The sequence below is a fragment of the Alexandromys fortis genome, unplaced genomic scaffold, assembly GCF_014885135.2.
Source record: "Alexandromys fortis isolate MF-2015 unplaced genomic scaffold, M_Fortis_MF-2015_v1.1 scaffold_22, whole genome shotgun sequence".
Lineage (NCBI taxonomy): Eukaryota > Metazoa > Chordata > Mammalia > Rodentia > Cricetidae > Alexandromys > Alexandromys fortis.
In genome coordinates, this window is record NW_026067900.1 from 2,968,681 (window position 1) to 2,988,641 (window position 19,961).

The window sequence follows — 19,961 nt, forward strand, 5'->3', positions numbered from 1 at the left end:
ATTGTAAGAGAAATTATAGACCCATAGCTAGAGGGCAATGGGGAGCAAGACCCAGCAGACTCCAGACAAGAGACACAGTCAGAATGGAGCAGAAGGCTGAATATCAAGAAACAGGACAGAGAAAACAGGAAAGAGGGGATGTAGGTAAAGATATGAACTTTAATTCAATTTTCCCCTTAATGCAACCTCGTAGGTGAGGTCCTTTAGTAGGATACCCACCCCTCCCGACAGATTGAAATCATGAAAACTCTGCCTCCTTTTATTTTATTTTCGTCAGAGGGATAAATGAATGAAATTATTAGGGTTTAGCTATCTCCAGATATACTGGAAACCTCAAAAGCTAGTCACTTAACCAAAGCAGAAGTTGACTGATAATGACCATGAAGTCTGAACTGCTTTGATAGCCTCGCGTCGTGGGCAGGATGTGATTCCAGGCTCCTTTTTCCATTCATGAGCTTCATCATCATGTGCATATCCAAGATGGTTCATGTTCTAGGCACTAGACTAAAGGAAGAGGAAAGTAAAGGGACAGGTAAGCAACATCCCACTAGGGGATTTCCCAGGGTGGAGAGCTTTCAATGGTAAAATCAGGAAAGTCCCTGACAAACTAGAGGAGTTGGGAATCAGCTGTCGCTTGAGTGCTAGGCCCTGAAATGTGCATACCTTATTCATTGGTACATCCTGTTGGCTACAACTTGCTCACAGGGTCACAACCAGCTGCAAGGAAGGCTGGAAAATATAAATGTATTTAATGTAGTTAATATATATCATTTTGACGTGTGCCCAGCTAAAGTCTTTCTTCCTATGGAATAAGAGGGTAATAGATATTTGACTGTAACTGTCTTTAATACTATTCAAATCTTCTTTGGTGAAAGAGAACATTGTTTACAAAAATTACTGCTTTTTGTCAGTCACAAAAGCTCTTCAACTACTATCCCAAAACAACAGACTATGTGATCTGTATATCTCCTTCTATACTGACTACAGGGTCTCTCTTTTCTCAGTTCCCGGGGCACCTCTGAGAGCAGTGTTTGATGCAGATGGCCTTGAACACAGCTAGTTTCTTTTTCCGAAGTATCAAATAGCACAGACATGTCTTACAACACCTCCAGTGTTGGTTGCGACACACCGTCATGGCCAAACATGGGAACACAGATGTGCCCTAGCAAATTGCCAGATGGCTTTGAGTTCAAGAGTTACGAAGCTTCATCTAGCGGCTGGAGGGTCTCCCTTCTGAACTGCCAAATAAGGTAGAGGCAAATCTCCGGATCCAGGAGTCTATATTTAAATATTATCATAGGTATGTGACTGCGGGCTCTAGAAAACTTGAGGATCTGGGCCAATCTTACCCTCCTTTAACTAGCTAATGAGAATTCCAGAAACCATTTAGAGGGGGAAATCTGCTTTGTATCCTGGTCCATGGGGAGGTAATGTCAACAGTCCAGCTGGCATATCAGAAGAGATGAACCAGTGGATACTGGGAAGTCATAAGGGCATCCCGCTCTGAGTTGCAGGCATGCCATCCAGCCTCTGCTGTGGTGTGTTCTCCATACTAAACCCCCAAACCAGATGGGCTATGTCTAACTTGTTGGTGTTCTAGTTTCTGGACAAAAATCGGATCAGGGCAGGATGAGACCCTGGAGGAGAAAAGACTATGGACAATGTTTGGAAACTCAGTCTTGGTTAGGAGAAAACCTGAGGAGTGGTTCCCTCGTGCCCATGTAAATCTTGAGTTTTTCTTGAATCAACTAGACACTTGCCATGTGTTTCCCATCACATTCTGGGCTATTTTCTTGTATACCCTGGAGCATCCAGCTTTCAGAGAATAAACATTCCAGAGGCATTAGTCTGCGTGTGTGAATTTCAGAGCTCTAAGGAGGGAAAAGATGAAGCTGAGATGCACCCATATAGACAGCGGCTTCACTTGCCTGGGAGCATTTACCAAGTCATGAAGGCTTTCTGTGAGCACCCACCACTAAGACACTCACAAAAGCCTGGGAACTCTTGTGCCTAGGCTGTGGATGGGAGGTATTAAGGACAATATATATGCACTAATTAATAAGTAAAGAGCTGTACTATAATTTACACAGCCATCGGGATAACATTTTTAATGGTTACTCAGTGACATCATACAGTGTTAAGTGGGAAAAAAATCAAGATCTAAAGCTGCAGGGTTAGAATAATGCCAATTTTACCAGTTTCTGGATAAAGAAAAAAAGGCTAGAAGGAAATCTTCTAAAATGGTAGCAGAGGGACTCAAGAGATGATAGCTCATCAGTTAAGAACATATACTACGCTCTATGAAAACTCACATTCGGTTCCCAGCACCTACATCAGGCAGGTCACAATCACCTGTATCTCTCACTATGGAGGATCTGGTGCCCTCTTCTGGCCTCCAAGAATGCTGCACTCACATGTGCACATACTCAGACATAGACATATACTTGTATTCACTCAACATTTAAAATAAAATGAACCTTTTTTAAAAAAATAAAATAAAATGTCAGCAGAGTCCCATGGCAAGTGTGTGCTGTGTCTGGGCCCTGCCCTTTTGCTTGATTGCCCCATAAATGACAACAGCTCATGGAAGGACTGACCAGATCTTTCCAAGTGCTGTCCTGGGCTGCTTGGACTGTGTTAGAAACAGATGGCTCAGGGAAGAGTCATGTTTAGAGACCTTCAGATTTGTGATGTCTTTCCATTTTCATCCTTATTATCTCAGGGCTCAAGGGGGAGGGTGGAAGTTCATATAATCGTTTCTTGGTATCTGAGTCATACTGAGCAAGAACACAAATCCCTTCAAACTCGAGTCCTTCATGTAAAACAGTACCATTTGTAGAGAATCTACACACATGCTCCCATGTGCTTTAAATCATCTCTCAATCACTTCTAATACCCAGTGTAATATAAACACTGTGTAAATCACTCTACTGTGTTGTGAAGGGAATAATTACCCAAGAGTAAATCTGCACATGTCCTAAGCCAAGTCATCCATCTGAGGCCTTACTGTAGTTTCCATCCAGGCTTGGTTGGATTGAAGAATGCAGAGCCTATGGACACAGAGACACCTCCTGCACCTCTGAGGTGTCGTCTACAGTCTGGAGATGGCTGCTTTTATCCCCACTGACCCCTCTCCCTGACTGATGCAGAGGCTGAAGAAAGCCTTTCCTGAGAGTGGGGTAGGGGCTGACTAATAGGTAATAGGCCAGGCCTGAGTTCTGTTTGCACAGACACATTCCAGGGGAGATGATGACTCCTGCTGTGAAGGCCCTGGGGAGGCTCCTGACCCCATTTTGTGGGTATCCATGAAGGTGAAGCCAGGGCCAAAGGAATGGTGTTTTCCTCTTGGGAGGTTCTTACTAAGTACTGGACCTTACTCTCCATTGCACTAACCCCAACCCCCATGGAGCATGCAGGATTTGTGAGGGGCAGGGGGTGGGAAGTGCCTAATATCTTCTTTGCAGAACTCCTGGAAATCCTTGAATGAGCTAAATAAATGAGTAACCATTTGGATATTGCAAGATGAAAGTAAATGAGCTACCCCGAGACCATAATGAATGCTAATGAATTCCGTACCTTTCCACAGGTTAGGGGAGTCTAGAGCAGCTGCAGGTGGCAAGGGTTGTCTGAACATGAGAAGGAATCAGAATCAATGGGAATCGGGAAGAAGAGAGGGAAGGGAAACGGAAAGCGGTCCTTAGAGTAGCTATTAAGAGTGGCTTCCCTTTCATCATTGCCTTCCTGGGCTTGTAATCATGTCTCTGCCACTGGCTTCCCAGGAGCCTCCTCTTCAGGGTCCACAGCTCCAAAGGGCCGGGCCAAGAGCGTTGGTTCACCCATATAGTACTCTGCGGGCTGATTATCACCCAATGCTCTTCACCAAGGGTCAGAGAAAGATGTGAGAAAGTAACCGGCCACTTACTGTGCCTGAGCCTAGCTTTGCCCTCATCTCTCTCCCTTGCCCACTTTAGATTCTCATTCTAGAAAGGTCTCCATATCTGTGCCCCAGTCACAGATTTCCCGCTGCTTGCAAGTGGCCGTTCGAAGAGCAGGAGCACCCACTCTCCTGCTGCCTCTCTACCCGTCCCCTGCAGGCAGGTGCCTGGAATCAGAGCTAGTGGAGCTGCACCCGAACTTGAGTGTCCCCCAGCATCCCCGCACACACATCAATCCACGCCACCCAGCCCATGTGCTGTCTCAGTTTGACTGCCTTTCCCTTCAGACCTCCTAAAAGCTCCCTGTTCATAGTCTACCACTCCTGGACATCACCGAGACTTTACCCCTGAGAGCCTGCCGCATGAAATCCCTGCCCACACTTGTACTGATGGGGCTAGAGGGACAGTGCAGTGGCTAAGAGCCCTGGCTGCTTTTGCAGAGGACATGGGTCTGATTCCCAGAACCCACATCAGGTGGCTCACAACTACATGTAACTCCAGCTCCAGGGCACCCGGTATCCTCTCTTCTGGCTTCTTTGAACATCAGGTACACACATAAGACACAGACATACGTGTAGGCAAATGCTCATACACATAAAGAATAAAAATAAATCATAAAAATCATAAAAGAAAAATATTGCTGTTTCTAAATGGACACAAATCTGTCTTACATCTTCCGGTACTAAGTGAGCATGTAGTACATGCTGGCCGCATGATCAGGGATTCTATATCTGTCTGTTGATAAAACATATACAATGGAAACTGTATTAGTGTTCTGGCTGCTGCAGAGGAGTCTTCAAGAATGCTGGCTTGCTGGAGTAGCTATGATAAACAACTCCCTAACCCCTGGGCTCACGGGGAGCAAACATCCACACTAGGACCTGACCTCTTCCTGTGAACCGGAACAGACAGCTTCTCCCCAGCTCGGTTTCTCCAGAGCCCCTTCCTCCCCAGAGGATCTAAGTTCCCATGGTGCTGCTGTGGGAAGGTGGACTGATGGACCTACATGCTGGTCCTGCCAGAAGCCTAGCCATGCACAGTGGCTTGAGAGCAGCCTTTAGAATTAGTTCAAGGACACTGAATATAAAACACGTTTTTCTTTTTTCAGACCTTGCTCTGGAAACATGATCATCTTTCGTAATCTTCCACTTCCAGGGGAAAACTTCCAGAGGGCAGGGGGCAAGCACGTTCTCTCCTGCACTCTAGGCTAGACCTCCAGTTCCGCCCAAACATGACCTTGAACTCCTTCCTCCTCTATCAAGTGCCAGGGTTACAAGTGTGAACCACCTTGCTCAGTCTTATGAGCTCAGGGATCAAACCCAGGGCTTCTTGAATGCTAGGCAGCCCTTTACCTGGTGATCCACACTCCCACCCCTGCCATGTTTTCTTCCCAGCCCACTAGCCCCTCCAAACTCCCATTCAAGGTTTTACTTATACAGGCTGAAGTCTTGTACATCACTGGCAGTGTGGCTAATACGCCATTTTTCTAAGTAACATATAATTAACGCAATGCATTATGTAGTAATGTAATTCGAGTCTGTTACTAATGTATGTTGTCAGAATCTTCCGCTAGAAAAATATCTTAACCTTGAACAACAAACAAACAAACAAAAATCCTCTCCCTAACTAATACAGACGAAATCTCAGGGTAGTTCCGAGGCAAACCACAAGAGAAGCGTTAGTCATTGAAATGTTTACGCTGCATAAACCCAGAATTGTGACACAAACTTTTACAATTCCAGCTCTCAGGCATTTGGGGGCAGGAGAATTTAGAGTTCAAGGTCGTCTTCCCTGCATATAAAGAAGTTTCAAGGCCAGGCTGAGCTACGTGAGATCCTGTCTCAACAAAAGCGAAAAGAAGGAAAAATTAAGGAAGGGAGCAGTCAGGGTACCCTGAAGTCGTAGACTTTGAGTCAAGTCAATGCATGGACATACACCTTAAATGCTGGGTTTTGCCTAGGTTCAGGTTACACCCCTACCAACTCCTCACTTTCCGCTAGTACGCGGGAGATGGTCCTGCTCACCCAGGTTGGTGCCTCTTCTTCCTCAGTGTGCTTGAAGCTGGCGGAGTTTTTGAACTAAGGTTTCCATCCTGGGCTTCAATTAGTGCTTGAAAACTAAAGCTAAGGATGATAAATATCTTTAGTTTGACGTTTGATTGGGATGGGGGAGTATGTCTTTAAGAGAAAAAAAAAAGGCGGGGAAGGGAGCAGTTAGGATAGTGTCCCCAGGCCAGGAAAGTACCAGCCATTTTCAGATGAATTATACCCTCCTCCTCCATGGGAAAAAAAATCATAGTCAGACTTAACTGTCCCTTTGGCACTTTTGTCAAATGAGTTTTAGTAGCAGGAGCTGCTAAAAATATAAGCCAATTTCTTTCTTCATTTAAATCAAGTGCTTAAAAAAAGCATAAAGCCTGGAAGTGGCTCAGCAGCAGCAGCAGCAGCCTTGCAGCAGGGCTGCTTTCATGCAGCCTGGCAGTGTTCGCCCTGCTCCCCAAATGGTCCTTAGCAGCAGCCTGGGGTCCTCTTAGTGTCAGAGAGAGGCAGCAGCAGGCCTAGAGACTGTCCTCTGGAGAGCAGGGGGTCACTTCACCCTTCAGTCCCTGGGACCCAAGTTCAAAAGCTGCCCTTGAGTCCATAGTAACCAGGTTAGAGGTGTTTCTCTACTTAGATATAATGTTTCAATGCATCAGCCTACAGCTAGCGTGGGACAGGGTTTGTGCAGGTGACTGAGACATGCCCCCTTCCTCTCTGGTACTAAATTCAATGCCGTCCCATCCAGCAATCTATTCCCACCTGTTATGTTTAGAAAATAATCTGACCACTTGGTTCTGCCTCCAAGGTAAGAGCAAGTAAGAGGTTCTGGAATTGTCTGCCTTTTACCAGAGCATTCTTAAGAATGCAAAAGTCAGCCGGGCAGAGGTGACACACGCCTTTAATCCCAGCACTCGGGAGGCAGAGGCAGGCGGATCTCTGTGAGTTCGAGGTCAGCCTAGTCTACAAGACGTAGTTCCAGGACAGGCTCCAAAACTACAAGGAGACCCTGCCTTGACAAAAAAAAAAAAAAAAAAAAAAAAAAAAAAAAAAAAAAAAAAAAAAAAAAAAAAAAAAAAAAAAAAAAAAAAAAAAAAAAAAAAAAAAAAAAAAAAAAGCAAAAGTCAGAATGAAGAGATGGCTCAGAAGTTAAGAGCATATGTTACTCTTTCAGAGAACCTGAAAACATCCAGGGTGACTCAGAACTACCTGCAACTTCAGCTCCAGATAGATCTAATGCCTCTGGTCTCTGTAGGCTCCTGAATATTCTCTCTTCTCTCCTCTCTCTCTCTCTCTCTCTCTCTCTCTCTCTCTCTCTCTCTCTCTCTCTCTCTCACACACACACACACACACACACACACACACACCACAATCACACATATATTTTCAAAAATTAATAGTTCTTAAAAGAATCCAAAAGACTTTGAGACCCAGAGTGCTACATCCATAATGACAAATTTTCAGAACCGCAATAGAGTGAGGAGAGCCTCCTATCGAGTTTGTTTTGCCCAAGACTCAGACAGGTTATTTTTAAATTACATTTCTCAAAGCTAATCATTAATTACAAAATCTAGACATGAATATGTGCTCAGAAACTAGTCAATCCAATTCTCGTATTTTTACACAATAGAAAATCCTGGACGTTCATGCTGTGGATTGCTATCTACAGCTCTTTCCTTTTACTAATCCTGGTCCTGAAAGCAGCCCATACCTCTGCCTGAACAGAGCCTTAAAACAGGGCAGCAACCTGTTGCTTGTTGCCCACAGATCATGCTGGGGCTCCACTGTCTTGCCTCTGGTTCCTTGCCTTGTGCTTCCTAAATGAGGCCACCTTGAATCAAAGCCCCCATGGAACGTCGGTGATTCCAACAAACGTCCTGATGGAGACTGTGAGAGAGCATTACTGTGGTTCAGCTTCAGTCAGTCTCTAATGAATCAACAGCACAGTTATCAATGTCACAGTGACTTCTACAGTCTAGCTACACCTTACCCTGGTCCCTCTGCCAGTCACATCAACCCTGTATCTAAGCATGCACGGTGTGGATACGGAGCCAGCTGAGATATGTTTCATAGTGTGGCTTGTGACAAGCCATCCCATAACACTCTTCCAGTTCTGCCTGGTAAGCGTGGAACACGTAACAGCATGTGCCTGTTGGCTTGTCACCAGAGAGAGATCACTGTTTCAAAATAGACTGACCTCTGAACTTTCCTAAGTTTCAGGCTCTAATCACCCAAGCTAATTAATTCTCAGGTATCAGCACTAATAAGATCCCAAAGTTCCTGGCCACATAGCATTCCTTTAGCCTGTGTGGGCTGTCTATATGATGTGTTTCACTTCACCTCTGAGGTCACTGCTACGACATTTTTTCATAGGCATAACATTATTTTTCCTTTCATTAGCTGCTATGCTCTTCCTTAGCAGTTGTAACTTACTTGTAATCCCTTTGGCATAAGAAAACATATATTCATAAGATCCATACTTGGGATCTGGAGAGAGACTTGGGTCAGCGGTTAAGAGAGTGGACTGCTCTTCTAGAGGACCCCAGCTTGATTGCCAGCAGCCATGCCATGTAGCTCACCATTGCCTGTATCTCTAGCTCCAGAGAACTGTATCTTTTCTGGTCTTTACAGGCACCTACACACCCAACATACACATATACACATAATTAAAAATAAGAATAAAATAAAATCTTTTACTAAAAAAGAGGAAAGAAAAAGAAAGAAAGCATTCGCAGTAGTGAACATCGTCTTGGTTTCTAGAGACGGCTTGCTAACTATGCCTTCCTCTGGAATGTTTGTTGGGAAACTTTACTCAGTTCCATTGTGTAATCTTCACAGACACAATGTGCCGGTGGAGGTACTCCTGTGCGTCCCATTGCACAGATGGGGAAACAGGGCGACACCACATGGTGTAATTTGCCAGAGTTCGTGGAACTATTGAATGGCAGGGTTGGACTCAGTCTCGCTCGTCTGGTCTAATGACTGCAGCATATGCTTGCTAACACACTGAGTGTTTTAACATGGGTTTTATTATTGAATGTAACACCCTGGTTGCTGGCACGGTGGGGTTCTTTTTTTTACAAGGGAAGATGTTTGTAAAACGAGCCAGTTGGCCTCTGTCAGCAAAGCTGTATTTAGAGTTCACAGAGATACTTGTGTCTCCTCATTTGAACCCCCAAAAGATATCCAAGAACAAACTTTGTCTTGACTTCATAGATGAGGACTGTTTCCACACCAGGACCAGGGGAAAACGTTGGCTGTATGAACTCCCCAAAGCCTACTTGAGAGGACAGTATCACCCCATCCTCATCCTGACAAACTACAGTGCTCCTTCCCGCACTTTTTACTACAACTTTTTTACGCACTTTTTTACAACTACTTTTTTAGTAGTCGTTTCTTTCTTGGATGTGCTTGGAGCTGATCTGTCTAGTGCCCATTGACCCAGGCACTGGACATGTCTGCACGGTAGAGACAGTCTCTCGTGACTTACTTAGCAGACCCTGTGATTCCTTATCCATGAGCCTAAACTCTGTTTTCCCAATAAATTCAAAGGTCAGAAAACCTTGTCATAAACTTCATTATTTCTCACAAATAACCTTATTAATATGTTGCCCCCTGCCTCAGTGCAATTTAATAAGAACTCAGGATTTTGACCTAAAGAGACAGTCCTATTTTAGGAAAATGTACTCTTTTGAGCAAAGTTGTTACATTAACTTAATTTTTTTGACCTGTCAGTATCTACTCTTTATTTATTTATTTATTTATTTACTTACTTGCTACTATGAATTAGACTTTCTTATTTCTGGGAAGGTTAAAAGTGGCTTATGTATGTTTACATCCCATCTCTATTAGACCATGACAATAAATTCTGAAAAAAAAATTTCAACAATATAGCCACCTCACCTGTTCAGCTGTAAGATGCACACATGCATTGTTCATTCTCTGAATATATTCGCTGAGTTTCCATCCCATTTCAGGAACAGGGTGCTCTGAGCCCCCAGATGCTGTAGCCGGCATCCAGGGAGCTCTCCATCCAAGGCCAAAATGATGGAGTATCATAGTTAGTTTCTGTTGACTCAACACAAATCTAGACATACCTGGGAAGAGGATTTGCCTCCACCAGACTGGCCTGGTGGCATGTCTCTCTAGCATTTTCTTGATTGCTGATTAACGTGGGAGGGCCTGGCCCACTGTGGGCCACACCATCACGAGGCAGGTAGGCCTAGGCTGTACAAGAAGAGATGCTGAACAAGTCAGGAAGCAGCTTTCCTCCATGGCTACCCTCTGCTTGTGCTCGACCTCCTGCCCTGACTTCCCTTGATGCTAGACGGTAATGCAGAAGGGAAAGCTGCGATGAAGTTACTCTTCGTCACAGTACTGCTCGCCAGCAACAAAAGCAACCTAGTAGAGCAAAGGGCACTCAGCGAGTAAAGGTGGACTTTTGGCTCTTTCTGTGTCATGGAGACTCACTAAAGAATGTAAGCCTGGTGGAGAATTTGACATTCCAACCATTTCCCATATGAGGCTGCTTTGGATGTAAGACATGACCCTCACTGGATGGGTCACAATCACCTCAAAAATGAACATCTTCATGCCTGGCCAGAGCCTAGAGATTTAGTTTGTGTGGGCTATGTGCTCAGCGTTTCTAAAAGTACTTAATGATCACATGCTTTGGGGAGGGGGGTTAAAGATAACAACAGAACTGGAAGCCAGATGTGCCTGGGAGGATGGTGTTGAACCCTGAGTGCTGGTATGTACAGACCTGGGGGTAAAGACTCACGCCAGTGCTGAATCATGGCTCAGTAACCAGTCTGGTAGGGGGAGCTGTGCCTTCTTCCCGGGGCAGATCTCCCAAATCCCCAGTTACAATGCGATTCTGTCATTCTACCCGCCTGACCCCTGAGAGTGCTGGGTCTTGATGGACCTGCTTGTCTTCAATTTGAGCTCCAGCAGGGAATGCTTCTCCTGAGCTCCAATGGCAGAGTGATAAACCTGTCCCTAGCCGGATGTTCCTAGCTGGGAGGATGAGGACACAGGGGGTCGGAGACTAGTGAACCTGTCTGAAGTCCAGAGACCCACATTCACCCTCAGTGTCCCTTGAGATCAGGGAGGGTTCTGACTCTTCAGGCTGCAAGGAGGATGTTGACTGACTGGGAAGTTGGCCGAGCTGCTTTTTCGAGATCATATTCTAGCAATTCCAGTTATGAAAATCAATATGAAAACGATACTCCGGTTTCTTCCTCCTGAGTAAAGCAGGACTTGAGATTCTGAGACTATTTTCAGCCCCGGATGTGGCGACTCTCCCAGTCTCCGGAGCATTTAGAGAGCAGGTGAAACACACTGGGAACGACTCCACGTGCCCCTGTGATCTGATTTCACCCAGAGAGTAAAACAACATGATCAATTCTATTGTTATCTCCTCTACTTTGAGAGTAAGAAAGAGGGTAACAGACCCACCCGACTCACCCAAACAGTGGGTGGCAGACTTCTGTTTTTACCTATGTCACCTCTTGATGGTTAGGACTTACACCCACAATTCTGTTTGCTGCTGCTCACTTCTCTGGGTACCCAAGCGCTCAGTTTCTCCAGCACTCAAATATAATCTGTACCAAATACTGTCTGCTTGCTGTGAGCTCTAAAACTACAGTGTTTCTATGGACATCAAGACCCATTCACTGGTCTATATTTCTTTTATTCAGCAAGCTGCAGTCTTGAGATCTGGCTGCCTGGATTCCTAGCATAAATTGACAACTTACTAACTAGGTGATTTTAGTCAGGTCCCCTAAGCCCTGTGCCTTCGCTCTCTGGCCTCCTTTATTCAAATGTGACTGATAATAGCATGGATCCTGTAGCATTCTTCTGAGGATAAAGTGACATGATACGTATTGCATAAAAGTAACATACTGCCCCAACTTGGTGCCTGCCAAACAGTAGGTCCTCCATCAGTGTTTATGCTGGTATCACCAGGCCCCACACTGGTTGCTAGGGATGCTAATATGAGTAAGACATAGGCCTTGGCGTCATAGAGCTTATAACTTAGGCAGGGTGGAGAGGTGGCTACAAGTCATTAAATTGGATCTGAACCCACAGAAGTGTGTTCCAAGCCTTTGGGCCATAGAGAGGAGGGAGTGGTTCTTCAAGGGGCAGGAGGTGAAGTTAGGTGAGTTGCCAGTCCCTCAGGCACCCTTACAAGGAAGCATCTAGACCACTCTGGGCACAATGAGTTTGGAGTAGAAGGCTGGTGTCTTCATGGAAACGCCACCTTCGGGAAAGCTTCAAAACACCAACATGGAGAACAGCTGCCCTCATCCCAAGTAGCCAAGGAGGCCGTGGTTGGGTCTAAAAAGTGGTGGAAAGGCGGCATGGAGGCAGAAGGAGGCTGCCATAGAGGGGGAGGGGCTGGCTGGAAGGACTGCACATACATACCAATGACCTGGCAGCTGGAGGGCAGAAGGCGGGTCCCTGGCATTGCCAATTAGCCTTGCCAACAAGTAGAAGGAGCCAGGCCTGGCTGCAGTCTGAGGCCCTGTAGCCAGTAGCAGGTAATGGTGATGTTTGGTGGAGGGGAGGCGCACCCTGCCAGTGGGGCAGCCACAATACTAGCCGATGCCATCTTCTGTAGAATACCAGAGCTGGGGTGGAGAGGGAGGGGGAAGGGGAGGGCTTGGGGATTAGACACCCGCAATCTCCTGCAAAGGTTCTTGAGTGACATCCTCCTTCCTTCGGGTCAGAACTTGGGAACCTGCATGTTAGCGAGCTTCCCTGTGGCCCATTACCTGAGGTGAACTGCCTGCTGCAAGGCTGTGGTAGAGGGAAACTTGCTCTAAAAAAAAAAACAGAGACTTGGGAGCTGGAAGTGTGGCTCAGCTGGTAGCTTGCCTGGCATGCCCAAAGCCCTAGGGTGGATGCTCAGTTCTGTATAAACCGGACATGAGGGTACACATAGGTAATCTCATCACTGTGGAGGTGGGAAAAAAGGACCAGGAGCCCAAGGTCATGGTCAGCTATATAATGAGCTCAGGACAGCCTGGGCTGCGATGGGCCACTGCTTCATAAAGGAAGAAAACAGAAAGGGAGGGAGGAAAGAAGAGGAAAGGATTCTGGTGTATGGAGAGTCGGTCCCTTAGTAACCAAGTTGAAGCCTCCAGACGGTCAGTTTTGACAGGTTTGGGGAAATTTGTGTCATTGTCCTCAAAGTTTCTTGTAATCCTTATTCACTTCTGCCCCCACCCCCACCATCTCTTTCTCACTTTGAAAGCCATGGGCTAACAGGTGAAGACTCAGCCTAAAGAGAATTTGTACAGTTTTTACAGGAAAACATGTGCCCTAATTTGACCGCTCCTCTTCACCCACTTCGCGCCACGCAAGCTTTGTTCCCATCAGCCCTCCCCCACCAGTGCGATGTTGAATCAAGGCTCCAGCCATCTGTTTTTTCAAAGCCCTCCTGACACAAGGGGGAGGGGCCTTCAGGGATAGAGTTCTGTCTTCCTTCTTCCTTTCTGCCCTCGTTCTTCGCAGTCTGTTCATACTGAAGGGAACTGTCAACGAGCTGGGATCTGCAGTATTCGTCTATCTCTGGGTGGGAAAAACAAAAATAAAAAGGTGGCTTTCGAAGCACTTGTTAGGACCTGCGAGGAAACCTTATAAATTCCCAGAAGCACCCTCGGGTGACTGGGCAGTAGAGCTGGGTGTGCTGGCTTGCTGTGTCTTTTGTCAGCCTGTCTCAAACTTCTAGTTTCCCAATGACTAGGAAGGAAGGTTTGAGACTTCAGTGGCCCACTAGGAGACCCGCATTTGTGACGCCCAGTGGAACCCCATATGTGATGCCCATGGAACCCGCATATGTGACTCCCATGGAACCCCACCCTCCCACCCATTCACATTTCTCATTGAACAGTGGGTCTGGAAGAACTTCATGAAAGAGATTCCTATCGTTCAAAAATGGAAGGGGTAGAGTTGCTAGTCCCAGAAGCAGGAAGGCATCCGCTAAAGACTTTAAGGATCCTGTGGCCTGATATTAATGCACTTAAGACAGGGCAGAGAGACTGGCTACAGATTCCACCCATGTGTAGACTCTGTGTGTGTGTGTGTGTGTGTGTGTGTGTGTGTGTGTGTGTGTGTGTATTTGACGTTAGTCCTTGGCTGGTATTTCAGGGAGCCCCTTTAACAGAACTCAACTGCTCACCCAGCTGAGAGCCAAGGCAAGAGAGGAAGGCGCTCACGCAGAGCTCCCTGGACCCCACAGACAAGTCTAAAGGGCAGCAGCCACAGTCGAGACACTGTGGAAATTTCTCTTGGGAAATCTCACAAGCCTGTAAGAAACTTGACCTCATTTGCATTTTCTGATTGAATCTGGGAGAGATTTTAGTTCTCTCTCTCCTTTTTTTTTTTTTTACAAAGACAGGCCCTGTGATGAAGAAAGCCAGTGTTACCTGGTGTTTGCCAGAGAATTGTGGTTTTACTAGCTGTCCAAGGGGGCTCTCCAGATGTTCCCAGGCCTCAGCTAACAGCACCATGGATGTTTCTGTGTTGTGTGACTTCCTGCTCTCCTGCTTATACATCAGAGTTTGAAAAAATAATGTCAGACAGCATCAGAACTTAGTCCTGAAGGATTTTGTTGGTTAGCAAACTCTAACTCTTCCTTATGGTGGAGGTGGGATTGCTGTTGGGGAAAAGTATCCCAGGGATCTTGAAAATCAAAGATGAGACTGTTGCTCCCTCTACTACATACAGAATCTTCTTTTGAATACTTTGCCAGAAAGGAAAGAAGAATTTAGATATAGAAAGTTAGAGAATGAGACCACATTACTCAAGATCTTAGGAGTCATTGGGAGAACTCTTCTTATTGGTGTCCCATAACCTCCGCAGAAGGCAGCCCGTGGCGAAACAGGTGTTCTTCAGCCCGCCTGGTGACCTTCCTTGGGCAGGTTTGCAAAAGTCCTTAAATACAGTTCTGTCTGCCTGACCCAGACTGTGTGGAAAATCTCGCCAGGTTAGGGACTTAGCAGCCTTCTTGCTGGGCCTATGTACATAGACAGGCTCTGAGACACACACCTAATCTTAGGAAAGCAGAACCAAGAGCCAAGAAAAATTGGCTCAAGTTGTTTTCCTAATGATGATGTGGAATTTTTTTCATATAAAAGCATCATACTGCTGTTCAGTGTGTTTAATTCTTCTGTGGGCACTAAGGTCTGTTCCTGCTTAGCAGATACGCCCCTTTCTTGTCAGGATCTCTAGAAGTTAGGGGGCAGAGTGTTTGAGGCAAGGTCTTTATATAAACCAGGCTAGCCTTGGATGTATAGAACATGTGGCTTTGAATTTCTGCTCCTCCTGCCTCCACCTCCCAAGTCCTGGGATTACAGGTATGTGCCACCACACAGTTTTATGAGATGTTGGGTTGAAGAAGCCCAAGGCTACTTGCATCTGATGTAAGCATTCTGTCAATGTAAGTACTTATCCACCACCAAGAGTGGCATTTTGAGAGCCCGGGGTCTCCGATGAATGGTATTCCACCATACTTCTAAACGGCAGTGCTGTAGTTTGAACGGTGATGTCCCCATAGGTTCATGTGTTTGGAGAGGTTACAGAACCTTTAGAGGATAGAGCCTCCTTGGAGGAAGTGTGTCACTAGGGGTTACTAGCCCTGCCACACTTCCTGTTTATGCTCTGCTTCCGTTGTATGAAGTGAGTTCCATGCTCCTGCAATTCTTCCTTGCCTTGGCTGCCTCCATGGAGCTGTGCACTAAACCCTTTCCTCCTTAAGTTGCCTCTGGTCGTGGCATTTGATCACAGCAACAGAAAAAGAGAGAATACAGGCAACTTGGGGCTCAGACCCTACTCGAGTTTCCTTTGGAGCTTTTCCACTTTGCAGTGCGATCTTTAAGGACATACTCTGTCTCTGGGGCCTTCTGCAGCATCCTCAGTTTTATGTGGCTCAGCTTCCTGTTGAAGAGAGAGAACAGGAGGAGCAGAGAAGGTAACGCTTGGAGAGAATCATGACCGGTGTCTCCTTCCCACACCTTTCCTCTGGTGTGGAACACTTCCTTAAAAATGGAAACTTGAGGATGGCTTTATTTTCAGTATCTCGCGGGGAAACTCCCTGGTTTCAGAACTTCCCTTTCACTAGATCCTTCTCCTCCCTCACTGGGCCCTCTTCCTAATCTCCTTTGCCCACGCAATCTCTATCCTTTGGATAATCTTCTTTCTTTTCCTCCTCCTCCTCCATCTATTTTGGTCACCAGTGATAATCGTGGATAAGGAAGGGTTAGTCAGTCTGGAAGGTAGAGTCTAAGAGATTGAAGAAAAAGAGGGACATGGAAGAGATCCATTTATTCATTCAGCATACTGAAGAAGCACCTACTGTATGTGGCTCTGCAGAATGGCATGGACACCCTGTGCCAGTGGGCAGAGGCACATGGACAAATCCAGAAGACTGGAATGGATTTGATTCTCTCTGTCAGGGTTTGGTACATAAGACCCGAAGGAGTGGCCTCTGTCCAAACTGAAGAAGGAGATACTAGGGGTAAGATGAAAGAGCCTTCGCAGGCTGAGAACAGTGTTTTTGCAAAGGCATGGCAGATAGAGCAAAGCTGGAGTCTGGAACATGGGCATCTTGCTCTGGCTGTGAAAAGCTGGGTCCTCTTCTTATTCCTGTGTGAAAGTCTTTTGTGCTCACACCCTGGGCCCTTGGAGTTGCTCACACGCAAGCCTTGATAGCAAGCCGCTTTGCTAAAGTGTGGCCATTTCAGTGGGCCTAAGAATAAGCAAGATGAAAAGAGGTCCCTGTTGGCCAGGCGCTGCTGAAGGACTCTGCAGAGGGTTCCAACGGGTACTTTTGAAACGTAAGACAAACCATAATCACTGTACGATGTGCTCTTGTTTTACCAGCGAGAGACATTTATAGGTATTAAACTTGCTCCAGAAGGCCTCTAATACAATTCCTTAAGTGCAGTAATAACGCAGAATTATTAGTGGAAACTATTATTATTATTCCGAGTAATAACATAATTTTGTGCCTATGGAGGATGTCCAAAGTGCCGAGAGAAATGAGCCTTGGTTAATTAAGCCTCTCCTCAGCAAGTTGGGCAAAGCATCGTTAGATTCACTTTTATAGAGGAGGAAGCCTGGGCTGGGGTGGGCGAGTTAGATTCTTAAGGTCAGACTATGGGAAAGGAGACTGGGGACTTCTGCACCTATGAGGATCCGGTTTCATCCAGTACCTAAGTAAGAATGAATGTCTATGGTGAGGCATGTGAAGACCCAGACCCTTCTTACCTCAGTCTGAGGTAAGAATTTGGAGAAGAGTCACACAGAGAGTGAATAAGAAATATGCCCCCTGCTCTCTTCAAAGAGATTGGTATGTAAGACCCCAGGGAGTAGCTAATCACAACTTGATGGGAAAATGCTCTATGCATCCAAGCAGGGTGGCAATGGGTTAGAAAGCAGAGAGGCCACTTTTGCTAGGGTCCCCTCTTCTGATGCAGTAATATGAACCCCAGCAATTCCTAAGCACCTGGTAATGCAGAGCTGCCCCTAGATCCCTCTGGATTTTTCTTTCCTCCTCTGGTGTCCTGCCTCCAAAATTCCAGAATTAGGCTGGCAAGATAGCCAAGTAGATAAACTGCTTGCCGCGTAGGCATGAGAACCTGGGGTTGAATGCCTAGACGTGCTGTAAAAGCCATGCGGTCTTAAACCCGCTGTGGGTGCAGTGAGACGACAGATGGATCTGGAGGGCCTGCTAGACGGATGTGCAGAACAGCAAACAACAAGAGACAGACCCTGCCCCTCGTACAAGGTGGAAGGTGAGACCTGCACCTGGGGTTCTCCTGTCTGCAGTCGCTCACGTGAACACACACACACAAACCGAATTACAGACCAGAAGAAACACTTCCACGACTGCGCTGTGGGATGCACTGTTTTCCTTTGCCACTTCTGATTGGTTTTCTCACTGCATGAACCTTTAAGTGTATGTCAGGAATAACCCCAGACGTGGGGGACCCAGAGACGAGCAAGGCTGGCTGCTCCTGCCATGGAGCCCCAGGCCGGAGGAGAAAATGAGGCCATGTATACCCCTCGTCATCTCTCCCACCTCCAACCAAGCCCAGCATCCTTACCATGGGGATGTGTACTCCAGGACAGCAAGGGCATGTGCAGGACACCATCACCAATGAGTTGAGAAAAGCTTTGTGGGAGGAGCAACATTTTGTCAAGATAAGAAAGGAAATTATTGAGCTGAGAACGAAGAGAAAAGACTTTTTGAGCAGAAGGAGTAGCCAGGGACACGTGACATTGTGAAAGTTCAGGGACCATTTTAAAAACCAGCGCTCCATTACCTAGAATTCCCTCTGTGGACTGTAAGAGCTATCTTTGTCGCTAATTATACACTCTCTCATAATATTCACAGTTTGTTTTATAAAGTACAGCATGCTTTGCTAATCCAAATAGATTATAGGTTACTTAAGTTCCAAGAACTTGTTTCCCCTGTAATGTAGAACTGGGCAGTGCAGAATATCCAGATGGGCTGTAGAGATCTACAGGAAAAGCCAGAGTTGAGCACATGCTTGAAGTTGAAGTTTAAGGGCCACTTCTGTCCCCACCTCACTGAGTGATCTTGAACGTGATGATCTTCGACATCCTACAATGAGAGATCACAGTAACTGTGTTACTTTTAGGGATTAAAAATAACGTATGCAGTCTTATCTTGTTTGAAAGTCTTTTTGGCAAGTAGCCTAAAAGGCCAAAAAGATATGGAGAGACTCTATCCATTACGGTATCTTGGAAGTTCCAAAACTGTTGGCATCAAGGCCCATCAGCAGAGGGCACAGGGCTGAGTTTCAAGCCAGCAGCAGAGCAAGCTGAAGACATCACAGAATACGTTGTCCTGGGGGCTTAGGATCTGGTACTGCCTGCTACCTCTGAAGATGAAGTAGGAAGCCCAACAAGAGCTTCTTTCACTTTCTTTTTATTTTTTGAGACAGGACCTCCTGAGGTGACAGCGGCTAGTCTCCAACTTACTGTGTAGCTGAGGATGGCTTTGAGATGTTGGTCCCTCAGCCTCCAACCTGAGTACTGGGATTACAGCTGTTTGCCCCTGTGTCTGGTGTATATAGTTCTGGGGTTTGAACCATGGCTGTTCATTACAAGCCTGTTTTCAATAGGAGTTTAGTCATAGGTACCTGATGAAAAACTGCTCCGTCCTCCCGTAACCTGCCCCATCCTTTGACTGGTATCAAGCTGTGCCCCTAGACTTGGGACCCATGAAAACTGCGGTGCTCTGAATACGCTCCTGTCTTCACGGCAGTTGTCTTGACCGTTACAGGGACGATGTCTTGTCCATAGATTGTCCCTTTACAAAGTGTCTCTCTCCCGTCACACCAGGGCTTTGCTCTATATTTAAACTCATTCTTAATGAGCCCTAGCGTCGATTCAAACCAAGAAAACACAAAAGAAATCTGTGCAGAGGTTTCAAGGGAGGATCCTCCCTTCTCTCTTCCTTGGACATTTCTTTAGCGTAATAGTACCCACATGTGCACTTCTAATCAGGAACAGGGATCTTTTAAGACCAGTCCAAGAGAAATAAAATACAAAACACCCTGGCCATGGATCTCCCCAAGGAAATGGTCTCATCCGTGTGGGAACCCCTCCTTTGTGTCCAGCAGTCACCCATCTCCTTAGCACTGCCCTGCTAACTAGGAATGGCTGGCGTCTAATGTGAAATACAAAGAGTATTGTTCCGAAGGCAGCAAATTAGAGGAAACAAAGTATAACAAGAAAGAGGCGGAATTAGGGAGGGGTGAGGAGAAATGTCTGGTCTTTCACAAACACACGAAGACAAGTAAAGATGGTACAGTCATAAGAAAAGATGGTGATTGACCTTTAAAAAGACAATTCAGAGATAACGGCCAAGGCCTGGGGCTAGAGCTCACTTGGTAGAATGTTTGTCTAGCATACATGAAGCCCTGGGTTCAATCTCCACCAATATATATACATA

General features: G+C 46.1%; 1 protein-coding gene and 1 long non-coding RNA gene across 2 annotated transcripts in view; one reads left to right on the forward strand and one right to left on the reverse strand.

The window, feature by feature from the left end:
- The window catches only part of Rora (RAR related orphan receptor A), a 736,444-nt gene that overhangs the window by 397,398 nt on the left and 319,085 nt on the right, over positions 1-19,961 (forward strand). The gene's annotated exons all lie outside the window — the stretch shown is intronic.
- Positions 255-10,467, reverse strand: LOC126490435 (uncharacterized). The gene is made up of 3 exons (XR_007589188.1): positions 9,875-10,467; positions 664-729; positions 255-504 (listed from the first exon to the last, which is right to left on the reverse strand). It is a non-coding gene; the product is annotated as an uncharacterized lncRNA (long non-coding RNA).